General features: G+C 33.1%; 1 protein-coding gene across 1 annotated transcript in view; it reads left to right on the forward strand.

Moving 5' to 3' along the window:
• The window catches only part of LOC109543130 (dopamine receptor 2), a 68710-nt gene that overhangs the window by 35469 nt on the left and 19886 nt on the right, over positions 1-13355 (forward strand). The gene's annotated exons all lie outside the window — the stretch shown is intronic.

The following is a 13355-nucleotide window of genomic DNA, read 5'->3' on the forward strand; positions in this document are numbered from 1 at the left end:
TAAGTAAGAATTTTATTTAAACTTAATCTCCAATTAGTGATTCAAAGGTTCAACATTTTTCAAACACCTCTCCCGGAAATCAACTAACTGTAAATATTTTGTATATTATTTACTTTAGAGAAAAAGTCAACAAAACCCTTCCCTTTCTGGAAAAAGTCTTTATCAGGACCCTCAAACCTCAGTCACACTGAAGTGGAATGTCGAAAACAATTTTTTAAATTCTACCATGCGGTTTGCGCCGGTTTCAAAGGTCGAACCAATACCGCAGAACGATGCAGAATAAAAATAAAGCTGACATTTATAATAGGAAACTAAATGAAATTTATTCCTAAAAATACCTTTTGCAATGAAGGTTTTATTGAATTATTTCCTTTGGCTAGAAAATGAGTACTCTGTTTATTCATCTCTTTCGTTGCCTTTCCACTTCCTAAAATAGCATTCTAAATTATTCGATTAACAAAGAACAATTGATTCTCAATTGATGCCCATTTCAGACCATGTTCACTATTTTTAAATCGAGTTTGAGCACTTCAAATATTTCAGTTGCATTTTACCGCCTGTTATCTATTTTCACAGCATTTGCAGGTTCTATCCGGAAACAATTACCGTTGATTCACCAACACGAATTAATGCGTTTAAAAATACGGTCCCCCAAAGAAAATCCGACCGAACGATAAACAACTTTACAAACGGGCTTAAATTGGTGGATTAAAAATAGGGGCCACGGATTATCTGGAAAACGTTATCGATTTTTTTAAGCTTGTTCACTCTAAACACATTAGCATTTATCGCCAAATTTTAAACCGGAATCATCAGTAAGATAGATCGCGAGAAACCTTAATAGAATCATTGTCATAAGCATTTAATTTATTACCTACAGAAACTAACTGTAAATCTGAGAGTAAAAAATATTGACTAGTAAATCAGGACGGCGAACTTAAACTGGACGACTAATGAATTTACTTTTATCCTCTTTCAGAGTAGCGTAGTGAAGTATCTTTCAAACTACGCAAAGTTTTAATGAAAGATCTATAGATAACCGCTTAATCTGCCCGGCCTGTCTGAAAAATGAGAAATTTGGTTAGATAAACTTTAAAATGTTTATAATGTAGTAATTTTAATAAGCCTTGAGTCAATGAAAAACGGGCGGCTACAACGTGCTTTACTTTGCTAGAATTATTTGATAAAAGTTCAGCAGTTTTCTTCAAGATAAACTAATTAAAAAAGTAAAATTAATTCATATATTAACGCAAGCAAGACTGGTTTTGTAAAGAAAAATTTTCTTTTGACGATTGAAATGCTTGCAAATCTGATCTATCCGATGAACAGACGGGGAAAATCTGCAGGTGGCAGCAAAACAAACATTAGCAAGTAAAGCAGTAAATTGAAAACAATGAAACTCCGCGTTCCAATCTAAAATATCTGTGGCAATCCAAAACCATTATGCCAATTCCGTGCAGATTATTACTACCTCCATCGTATTTTTTCGAGCTTTCACAAAGTAACAAATTTCGTCCCCCATCAATGAACATTTCGACAATCCCTTAAGTGGGAATCCTTAAGCATATTCTGGCATATCAACGTTGCCTCACTACTCGATAATTGACGGAAATTCGGAGAGACATGTTAGAATGTCGAACTTCCATATAACATCTAGTCGGGTATTTACTCGAGACGTTCAAATAAGCCTGATTAGATTTCCATGTGCCATGTTTATTTATTTATGGCCTTTAAGCTCGTTAGTTTTATCAGCGACTTAGGAAATCGTTTGCTCAATGAACGGCGCTTTGGAAACGACTGGAATATGATTGCTCCGAGTTAAAACGAAGATCCGTGTCGGTTTTAAATTACCGCTAGTTCAAAAAAGATTTGCATAATTTTTTCTGGATGATGTTATGAAAGGAAAATAGCGGTTTACAAAATTTGTGTTCATTTCGAATTCTTGCATATATCATTTTCCTAAACGCGGTCGAAGTTAGTCATTTAAAAATACAAAACTGGCTATCAAGTAGTTGATATTAGCTTTCTTCCAGTGTGCTGGTTTTTCTAATTTATTTTTAAACAATACAATTTTCATGTCTAAAACAACGTGCGGTCCGAAAAGGTTTCCTTCATGTTAGCATATTTTTTTCTGAAACGAATCAACATTTTTTTATCACAATTTTAAAACGATTACAGAATCTGTGCTCCAATAAAAATGTTTCAAACCTAAATTTGCACTCAGTTCCAAGATTTTATTACGTTCACCGTTAGTTCTGGACTCTGCATATGTTGAAATTGAGGCGTACAAATAACAACATCTTTAGTTTGGTTTCTCAAAAAGCAAGTGAATCATAAACATGTGAAAGCAAAGCCTTCATATGTATGTTTTATTGATTCATTTTCTTCTCATTTATGAATTTTTGTTGTCGTTCCTCAAAGAGTTCTGCAAGAATATTGATTTTTATTATTATATTTAATGTTTTTCTTCCATTTTTTTCTTGAATCTATAAACTATGAATTACAAAAAACTTCGGTCGCCACACCTCACCTTATATACTTTATAAAACAACAACGAACACGTGCCAACTAATCGGCTTCTATTATTCCTGATTTTTCATTCAGATATCCAAACATGACAAGCAAAGCCAATTTTTGGCTAGCTAAAAACATTTTTGTTCAAGTGATTAATGAACATTACGAGAGAAATATTCCTTGAAAAAGCTACATAGGCAGCTAAAAATTGCTGCTTTGTTCAGATTGTTCCCGAAAATATTCTATTTTCGCGTAGACTTGCGATAATTTTCGGTTAAAGCTAAGTTTATGGCCCGTCCAACTGTAACGATGGTTATCACAAACCATTCTGAATTTAGCCGAAATTAAGCTAATGACCCGGCGAGATACGATCAGCATATCCATCGTACATATTCTCTATTTCAACCTCTATGGCGATATTCTGTCGAGCTGTTTACCCTTTATAACCACAAAATGCTCGACGGGAAATTGTTACAGTGTGGAGGAAAAGCAAATATAAAATTGGAGATTTTGGAGCTAGTAAATCCCTGGTCCTTTAATTTAATTCCGAAATTTATTTTCATTAATTCTTGACTTATTGTGGTCCACATCAGTTTTAATAGCTGGTGATGGTAGTTGTATCTCGCTCGCAAATATCCGCAGTATTTCTTATGGTTGCAATGATAGGTATTATCGTGCTGTTTTAAAATATATTAAATTAAGTAAACAGCTTTCATTAACGTTTAATTTTATTTCTCTGTATCCGTGAAATTTGCCATATTGCAAGGCACAGTAAATACTCTCAAAAATACATTTTGGATTCGCACAAGTTTTGAAGAAACAAATGTAATTGTATGGTAATATTCAATTGCTTACGCGACGATTTTGAAATTGATGTTTTCTCTTATTGCTCCAGTTTTCGATTAACTTAACAATTCAGTCGTTTTCACATGTAGCTTTGTCTCTTCATGGTATACGCTTGGCAATGTTACTTAGCTAGTCGCTATTAGGGCCCACATTAGCATTTTCCCTATTCCGGGAACTTTGCCTCGTATAAGGGACAATCCTGGAAATTATTCTCCGGAATCTTGACGACGCCTTTCGGTAAGATCACGCCAACTATTTTCGCGAAATTGGCACTTTCCTGAAGCGTTCGCATTACCATTACCGCATCGACATCGAAAATGTTTGTAGATTGGTATTGGTGGCAAGTGGGGCAGCAATTTAGAAAATTTAAGTACTTTAAAAATGTTAAAACTGGATAGTAATGTAATACATACTTTGATGAAGAATTAATTTACTTCAAAACAACTAAGTATGGACTAATCAGTAGTGACTCATCAAAAATGTTAGCATTTATTGAGAGCAAGTAGAGGTGAAAATCTATAAAAATTCTTCTAAAGTCTGGAAAATATATGGGAATTCATGCAATAAATTACAATATTTGATGTCAGCAAACATTGACAAAGTTTTAAAACTTTTCACAAAGTAATTACTGGTAGATATTCCACAAAGGCTTTAAGACGCCAAGTTAAGTTCATTGTCTTCTGATTGTGTTAAAAAAAGGCCCTAAAGGGAGGAACATGAATAAGCCGCTTTATACCTGCGACTTAAAGATTCAATGTCGACATATGCCGCATAAATATGTATATAACAATGAAATTTTAAGTAAGCTGCTTGTTTTATTTGTAATATAAGGTATACTCAGGAGTTTTTACATATCAAAAAGCACTAGCCGTTAATCGAAGAACTTCATTAAATAAAGGAAAAAAAACCAATGCAACCGAACACCAAATTGGAAAACACAAATTAGGCAATTTTATTTGCCCAATATTTTCAAGCAAATTTCATTTTCCCATGTCGGTTGAATGTAATAAATCGAAGATTTGACTTCCTGCTTAAGTCAATTTTGATTTAAAAATCCAAAGTGAAATTAAATTCGCACGGAAACCCGGAAATAACGAGACCACTTCAGTAGCTAACCATGCCTTGATTAAATACTATTTTCCGGAATGATGGAACTTTAAACTGTAAAGATTTAGGAGTTTTATTTAAATTTTAATGAGCCATGCAAATAGCCGTTGTTTTGCTAATTTAACACGAGAATAGATCGACGAATTTTATATAACACTTTTTATGCAGACTAATTAGAAAATGAACCTTAGCAATTAAAAGATAATAAGAGAAACGAGAAAATTATTATTGTTTGTAGGGCTATTAATTTTGAGAGTAACTGCTTTTATTTAAAAGAGTTGGAAGCTTTGGCTTTTACGCTATTATGATGTTATTTTTTAAAAGGGTTATAATGATTACCAGATTTCAAACAAATTTAATTTGATTTAACCTAGTTTGTTTTATGAATTCCATTTAAAACATATTTTAAGGATAACTTTTGCAAAACACTCTATAGACAATCTATGTTTGGATTATTAGTTATCTGTGGTTGAAGACAATAGTTTGCAGCATCTATTGGGTATTGTTGTGTTGAAAGTTTTCAGCTATCAGTGGAATAATGTCAGGTTGTGGGCATTGGCTTTTCGACAAATTAACTATCTACTACGCTCTATTCAGCATTGGTTAATGATTTAGTACTGGAGTTGACAGGAATAATTAATCAACGTATAAATTAAAATAAATGCGCGGAAATCAGTTCTAATTTTTTTATCAACTACCACGATGATATTATCAATGTTGGCGTCAATTTTAAGCATGAAGAGAAACTATTTAAACAAAAAGAAAAACAAATAAGTTTATCAGCTTTCCGTTGATAAGTAACTGCTTTTTTGTCAATAATCATAAAACTGTAAATTGTAAGTGCACAGAAATGAAACTGGCCAGATCGATACGTATTAGTTTGATACAAATTAGCAGACGAGAAGCATTGAGAAAACAAATTTTTTGAGATAATTTTATTTGATTAAATACAAACATCATTTATATAAGGCATTTGTTCACATAAAAAAATTGGCAACCAATAACAAATTATTTGAGAACAGACTGAAAATTTAATTATCACCTATTTCATGTATAAAAATAGAGCATGGCCTGCCAGATTTCTAGGATTTACGTTATTTGATTTTCGAAAGGAAAATCTTAAGCAAAGAATCTTTCAAGTTAGTAACACATTTTATTTTAAGCACAAAACTCTTCTAGTTTTCTCGACAAGACGGATGAACTAGGTATTTCGCAATTAATTGGGTTATCAACAATAAACTAAATTCGTTTATGCCACTATGAAAGAAAATGACTAAAAAAATTGTTTCAGAAAATAATCCTGTTGAGCCAGAGTGTGAAGTTTATAATTAAAAAAACCGTTGTCAATTATTCTATTCATGATACCTGAATTATAATTTAGGGCTTTAGCGTTGATACGAACATGCTGAGTGCTCACTGAGTCAGACATCTATATCCTGCATATCATTAACAACCAGTAGCAAAAGTTTCAAGTAAAAACTGCTCCAAGAAAGGTGTTTCCATAATTCAATTATTATAACAGTTTCCGTTAGTTGGCCAGCTGTAGTGTATCAGCTATGTGGAAAACAATTTTCGCGTAGATTATAATGAGAGGCAACAAACTGAAAAGTTTTTGTGGACATAAACTAACAGACGCCTACGGTCAACTGTGTAAATTCTGGCAAATGGCAGCCCATAACGGTTATTTATTACCGTACTTATGGAAAGTTGGGTCATGGAAACGAGGGAAGAGATGACAGCTTTCCGAACATAAACTCTCTCACTGGCTGCTGTGTATGGACCGATTCGATTCATCAGATTTGAAAAATCAATTAGTAAATTAACCCCGTCATACTAAATATTTTCGTTTATTGTACTTGAAACGCCGACGTTTTTGCAGCCAAATAACAAAAGTTGTGAAAATTGAATGCCGAAAACCTGCCACTTCTTGCAAGACAACGAACCCATTTTATTATTTGCGCAGTAGAATAATTAATCACGCTATTAACCTGAATCAGTTTGGTTTTAATCAAATTGGATGAGAATGGATTCCGGCGCCTTCCGTTATTAGAAATCAGAAGTAATCAAAAAAAGATTTCATTAGCGAGTTGGAATATCAATTTCATTTTGTCGCTAATAGTACAGGCGCATCGCCAAAATGATAAGGACTCGATTAAATTTCAGTCCAAACGTTAATAAGGCTCAATCACAACTAAAATACAACTCATTTCATTTAGTTAGCATTTTAAGCTCGAGCTAATAATTGATGGAGTACAGTTAAATAGCCAACAGCCGGTTGAGAGCTTCAGCTTGTTATCGTTCAGGTGTTGAGCATGGAAAGGAAAAATAGCTAAAACATAGTGTGGAGATGGAATACTACTGAACAAACTGAAGAAGTTTGGCTGCTACTCATGCATTGTTACAAATCGTCAAATTTATTTTTTTTCTTATAAAAAACAGCTGAATTATCAATGAAAACTTTGAATAAAGGAACGAATTGAGTAAATTGACAATTGCTTATTTAGATGTAAAAACTATTGTTTTTACTACCATGACCCGAATACTGCTGAAGATATAAATTCGCTGAAACAATGTTCATGACTAAAGTGGCCATAGAAAAATCCTCGAAACTGTTTTCTCGGTGTGAACGTTGCTCGTTTTATTTATCACTAGTTTTAACTTTTCTTCTGAAATAAGGCTAAGTGTTTTGCAGGAATATCTCTTGATTTTTATTGGTCCGCTGGTTTGGTTATTTTTCATTTTGGGTCATAAGCTTTTTAGCTTAAGTGAACTTAGAACCACAAATAAAGTCATTTGGTGGCTACCTAAAACGGGCGGTTGTCCTGATTTTCGCCGTAATGTATTTTAACAGCCGCATCTTTGAGCGCTGTTTGCTCTTAGTAATGTATGGAAAATCCATAGATTCAAAGTTTCTGTTTAATTTTTGTAAACACATAATCCTGAATATGGATTGAGTTCTAATAGTCTTCATAAGGAATCTTTCTCATCAACTTTCCACTTGGTGTCAGTTCTACTATGTTTAAGAATTAAGTCTGTTGAAGGATTAAATAAATCCGCAAGCTACGTGCAAAAACAATAACGTTTTATATCCTGCAGCTATCTATTGTGCGATATACCCAAGCACCTAAGCAGGTATCTCTTAACTGGAAAAGTTGGCATGCTTTCGTTTAATTAGTGAACATATTTTTACCTACTTTCATAGTTCGTGTGTACACTTTTAGTTTTATTTTCATGTTTGTCCAGTTTACATACACACAGAGAAATGAAAGCATTCCATCAACTAAAACTGTTTTATTTATGGCATCAAATAAAAAAGACATCCTTCAAATATGGTTTCAACTGCTACATTCAGAGCTGTATCACGCCTCTGTACAAAAAGTTATGTATTTTAACATTTCCGCAGTTAAGAAGCTCTGAAAGATCTACGCGGGGCCTTTTCAAGTGGCGGCGATACCGCATTTATGCATATCGGGGCTTAGAAAATTATTTTCTTATTAAACCCATTCAAAACTAAAATGTTCCATTTACTCTTCGTTTCCAGCCATTTACTCGGTTTTTCTATTTGGTTTTTGAATATCGAGAATATTCAAAAACCCCAAGTGAGGATTTACCCATTTCAATCTTTCGTTGATAAAACAATTTAGATCATTTGACATTCTACTTTCTGAGATGGAAATCTTAATACGTCGATCTAAAACGAAAACGAAAAATGTTCACCCACTTGATGCTTTTTCTAATTCAACTGGGAATGATGTGTGAAAAATAAACGTTCACATTTTTCCTCGCCGGCTAAAAATATATTTCATATGTAACTATGCAGTCTTGTTGCCCTGTGGGTTTCAGCACGAATGAACTACATGAACGCTGTATTATTTCAATTAAATGTCGCATATTTATGGATAGTTGGGTATTATAAATAGGTATTCACTTAGAAAATTCTGCCCGTTTCACGTGCAGATGTAAAATGTAAAATGTTGCTTCCCTAACAAAGAAACTTTTCAATTGGATTAGATATACAAAGATAATTTCTCGACCTCGAAATTATGATACAAAATAAAAACTGAAAGCTTGTATAAAAATGCCAATTTTTTTCGTGATTTATTTAAGTCTTCAACTTTCGCCAAAGTTTTATATCGTATTAAACTTTATATACTGTAAAACGACCGTTTGTTGATTAACGACCAAAGTTTTTAAAGGGAAAATTGCGCCTGTCAGCTTTTAAATCATACGCATGTCGAAGAACAACGCGAATAATATTCAAATATGATTCAAAAACAATATAACACTCATCAGAGCTTATTTTATAGTTATCGCTTCGGATCGACACTAACTACAACAAATACATTCCACACAACGGATGATAAATAGTTGGAATTCTAATAAAGATTTCCGCCACACAAATTAGCGTAAATGGTTGCTTTATAACCATCGTTATACACCACGAAATGACCCTTAAAATAAGCGACCCAATAAAAACGATACTTTTATGTACAAATGATGTCTAAAAGGTTGGAAGTAAACAAGTTAATTTAGTACTAATTATTTATAGCCAACTTACCACTCTAAATAATGATTGCGGCAAACTTGAAGTTTAAAAACTATGCATTATATGAGAAACTAATATAATTAACGCACTAGGTTCACTTCTAAAGTTTGTTAATGATGACAACGCCGACTTAACTTTTTCGATCATGGAGAAAAAATTATTCAAATCCATGTAAGTGGTAAGTACAGATTTTTGGGTCTGTCAGAAGCAAATGTAGATCTCCAGGATTTATTTCGTACCTATTAGTCTTCAACAAATTATTTCCAATCCATGTGAGTGTTATAATGAGGCAATTTACTTAAAAATCGCATTTACAAAACTCGCAATCACTGCTGCCGATAAAACCGTGAAAAATGGGTTTTCCGTGCCAATTCCAAGTGAAATAGAGATGAAAAGTCATCTTGAACTAAGATTTTTCCTTTGGGAATTAAGGCTGGTTGCGACAGTTGGGAATATGTGGCGTTAACTCTAATATAAAGTCCCTTCGACTGATACTTTCCTGTTCCAATTTTCGACATAGTTCTATCGAAATTTTTTATTGGCCTGAGATAACATTTTTAATGTTTTTGACTTTAGTAGGATTATTCGCAGAAACTGAGCAAAAATATTTCTGTGTCTAATAAGTCAGCATAATAATCTGACTAAATTCCCATGTGAAATCAATGCCTGATTCCATTCCTTACCGTAGTAATCCATACGGCAAATTTGATTCGAGAATTAATTACAGCTGGTTTAATTAAGCATAACGTGCTGATTGATTACATTTCTCGAATATGAAATACCTTGATGTCGGAACCGGCGGAAAAACTCGTAAATTAATAAAAGTTTAGGAATTAGCCATATTGATGGCTTCCACTTCAAAATTATACATATTTTCCAATTAAAATCTCATTCATTTAAAGAATAATTAACTGTTTAAATATATAGCAGATCATCAACGCATACTTTTTGCAAAGCCCTTGACTATTCTAACGGTCCTGTTAGTTATTTTGTTTCTATTAAGTTGACTGTACAAGCGGTAAGTTTAGGAAAAGTTCTTAATTAGTTTACTTTTCAAATCTCTTTTAGAAATAAAGTGACAAATTGTAAAACTCAATGATCGCAGCTATTCTACTTCAGGCAAACTACCTGTCCCTAATAATGGAGAACCGATAAATTTACTTAAGCTTTCGGCCTTAACTCGTTATATTAGTTTGCAGCCTTCAGCATTCTTTTTACTCAGTTTAATTAATTTAAAGAGCCAGGGTGAAATATCCAATTGCTTTAGTTTATCGATGATTTATCACAGTTTTTATTATAGGGTTTATAGTGTGACTGACAAAATTACGAGTTTTAAGTTTCAAAGCTTACAAAACAAAAAAATATTTATTGCTGATTTTTGGATGAGCTAAATGAAGACAATTCATCAAATTAGGTGGGGATTAATTAAAAGAACATTATAATTATAAAAACGAGGTAAAACAACTAAAATATTGGACTATTTCATATAAATGTCTGGACTAATAAAGCTTTTGGTGTAAAGCACTTACCCTATATCTTGTGAAGTTGCAGGCAAACCGACAAAGTCATTATCTCTAAGATATAGCCAAAAAACGAGGAAGAGAACGAGTAGTTTCAAAGTTTGTTGAAGTTATAATGAAGAAGTCATATTTTTCAGAGTAACATCTTTATCATCATAATATCATGTCTAATGGGGTTCTCCAGGAATTTATTTTTTTTTAATTGAAAGGCTGTAAATATTTTGAATTGTTTCTGCCGACTACAACAGGTGGCACTTAACTTGCTGCTGTAGTTAATTAAAGTCAAGAATTTAATTTGTCGGCATTTGCCTTTGGTTGAAATATTCAGGCGCGATTTCGCCTTTACCTATTACAAAGGAAATTATATCCTGATCGATCATAAAATTATAACTTGATCGAATATGCTACCGATTTTGATATGTATATTTCTATAGAGCAGTGTCTGGATTGAATTTCAAATGGATTCAGTTACTGTCCTTTAAACTTGCAAAGTGTTCAATAATTTCACATAAATTATTCCTATTTGCTCTAAAATGTTGAAAAACAATCACCATCCTTTTGTTTGTTCGAGAGGTAAGTGAATTTGCAACCTACTTGAAATGCTGAGTTAACCAAGGACGGGAAAGTTTCCAAGGAAGTTAGAATTAATTATTCAATCATTGTCGCCTTAATTTCCCGTTTTAAAGTTTCAACAGCCAGTGTAAATCCAGCTGTTTCGCTACTTCTTGTAGTGCAGTTAAGTTGCCCATTATGTATGCTTAAACGGTTCGTTACCTACTTAATTGTAAAGTTCTTTATTTCCTCAAAAAAAGTACTAATTTCAGCGGAAACATGAACATGCAAAAAGGCACGGATAGATGATTCAGGTGGTATTGTGGTGAGTCTCATAAATAAACCGTAGAGCTAAATATTGGTGTTTCAAATGACTTGAAGAGAAAAACCCCAGTTCAAGGATACTTATTTTTCTAAGGAAGTTTTAACCAACTAATCATAATAATAAATTCAAGAAAAACTCAGGATAATGAAAAAACTGATTTGTTATTAATATTGATGATTACATTTTCATAAATCGTCCGATGCTGATTTAGTTCTGAGTTGGGAATAAGTAAGTTTGTCTGAGGGGTCAAGAAGGTAAAAACAATTTGATTTAACAATCAATTTTACTTATGTGAATCTGTGGAGCGACAAAAAGGGGCTCCAAAGGTATTTCCGTCAATAGCACTGCTACAGGAAGAAATCCGATAAATTCGGATTTCCGCCTCATTAGTTGTAACTTTGCGTTTATAACCGCTTCATTTGCTTTTTTCTTCTCTGAATAACGCACGGAACATGTTTCTAAGTTCAAACAATTTTCTACTTAGGCGTTGTTTAAATTAACAGCTAATTTTTATGAAAAGTTTTGTTGATTGACAAAAAAAATACTTTACTTAACATTGTGTTGTTTCTGGCAACAATTTTCTCTTTCATTCCTTATCGCACAGATACAGCTAACTCTTCCTCTAATCACTTCCGATCCCTCTTTCCATATACTCTATTCGATTTGAATTTTTTGACTTAGGATCTATCAGTCCCAGTCGTCTCTAACCACTAAGTATTTCCTGATAGAATGATAAATTACAAGCTTAGTGACTGACCGCAGTCCCAGAGATAGTACATTTTAAGTCCTCATTTACTAAACGAATTCGCAGGAACGGCGGACACTTCTCAGGATGACAGGGTTATGAAAAGGGTCCGATTTTCTGTAACAAGGATATATGGAGGTAGAGGCTTGCCTTTCGGTGCCTTTTTCAGTGAAACACGTTTAGTTAAGTGCATGGAAAATGTGCTCTTAACCATGAAAAATTATATCAACAGTCCCAAAAATTAAATTCAAATTAACTGCATTTTCAAACACATATATTTAAATATGTGGGATTGTAAGGAAAGCTGTCATTTTATTAATAGGACAACGTGGGACAAACTCACCATAACTGACAATCGATTTCTGGTAAATATGGGGAATTAAGTGAGAACTATTAACAGTGTGATTAAAACTCAGAGGAAGCAAACGAAGCAACCAGAAAACAGTCACAAGTGAAAAAGGAGTAAATAATTCGACACAGCACGAAGAGGTCGAAGTTCACTTTGCTTGATAAATTTTAAGAACACAAAACAAACCAATTTGGCGTAAAGCTGCTATGAAATGTGATGAGTGGAAAAAAGCCATACAAAAAAAGATAAGATCGCAATGAATAGTAAGAGACATTGCCSGGATCTGCATTAGTTGAAAGCAAAATACCAGTAGAGACAAAATGGGTGCTTTGAACCTGGCAAGATGGAATGCAAAAAGCCAKATTAGCAGCAAAAGRGATTTCTTTGGAGAGATTYTTGCAAGTTATGAGTTCGTGTGGAAAGGTATTAAACATGAACAGTAGGATGATATTTTATTGCTTATAGAGGYTTCCACACTAACTGAACTATTAATTTTGAAGGATTTCTAYGAAGCCAAAAGATTCGATACATTCTAASGACTTCCATCAAATTAATGATGAAAGAACCAGTTAGACGATTAATGAAATAAAATGTAAATTAATACTTTTTAAAGGCGTTCGATTGGGCAAACCATATTCTGTAGGCCTATAAATTGTACTCAGTAAGTAAGATACGCCTTTGAGCTTTATTAATAAGACGTATTTTACAGATGAAACTTGCTTAGACATTTGGAGAAATTTGCTGAGTATTTGATATTCTATCAGTGGTTTTTGACCGCAAAAACGTTCAACATATTATATATTATGCAATTAATTTATTTTAAAATTTTCTTACTTTTTCAGTCAATTTTT

This window comes from Dendroctonus ponderosae, unplaced genomic scaffold, assembly GCF_020466585.1.
Source record: "Dendroctonus ponderosae isolate FM_Combo_2020 unplaced genomic scaffold, Dpon_F_20191213v2 Dpon_F_20191213_7, whole genome shotgun sequence".
NCBI lineage: Eukaryota > Metazoa > Arthropoda > Insecta > Coleoptera > Curculionidae > Dendroctonus > Dendroctonus ponderosae.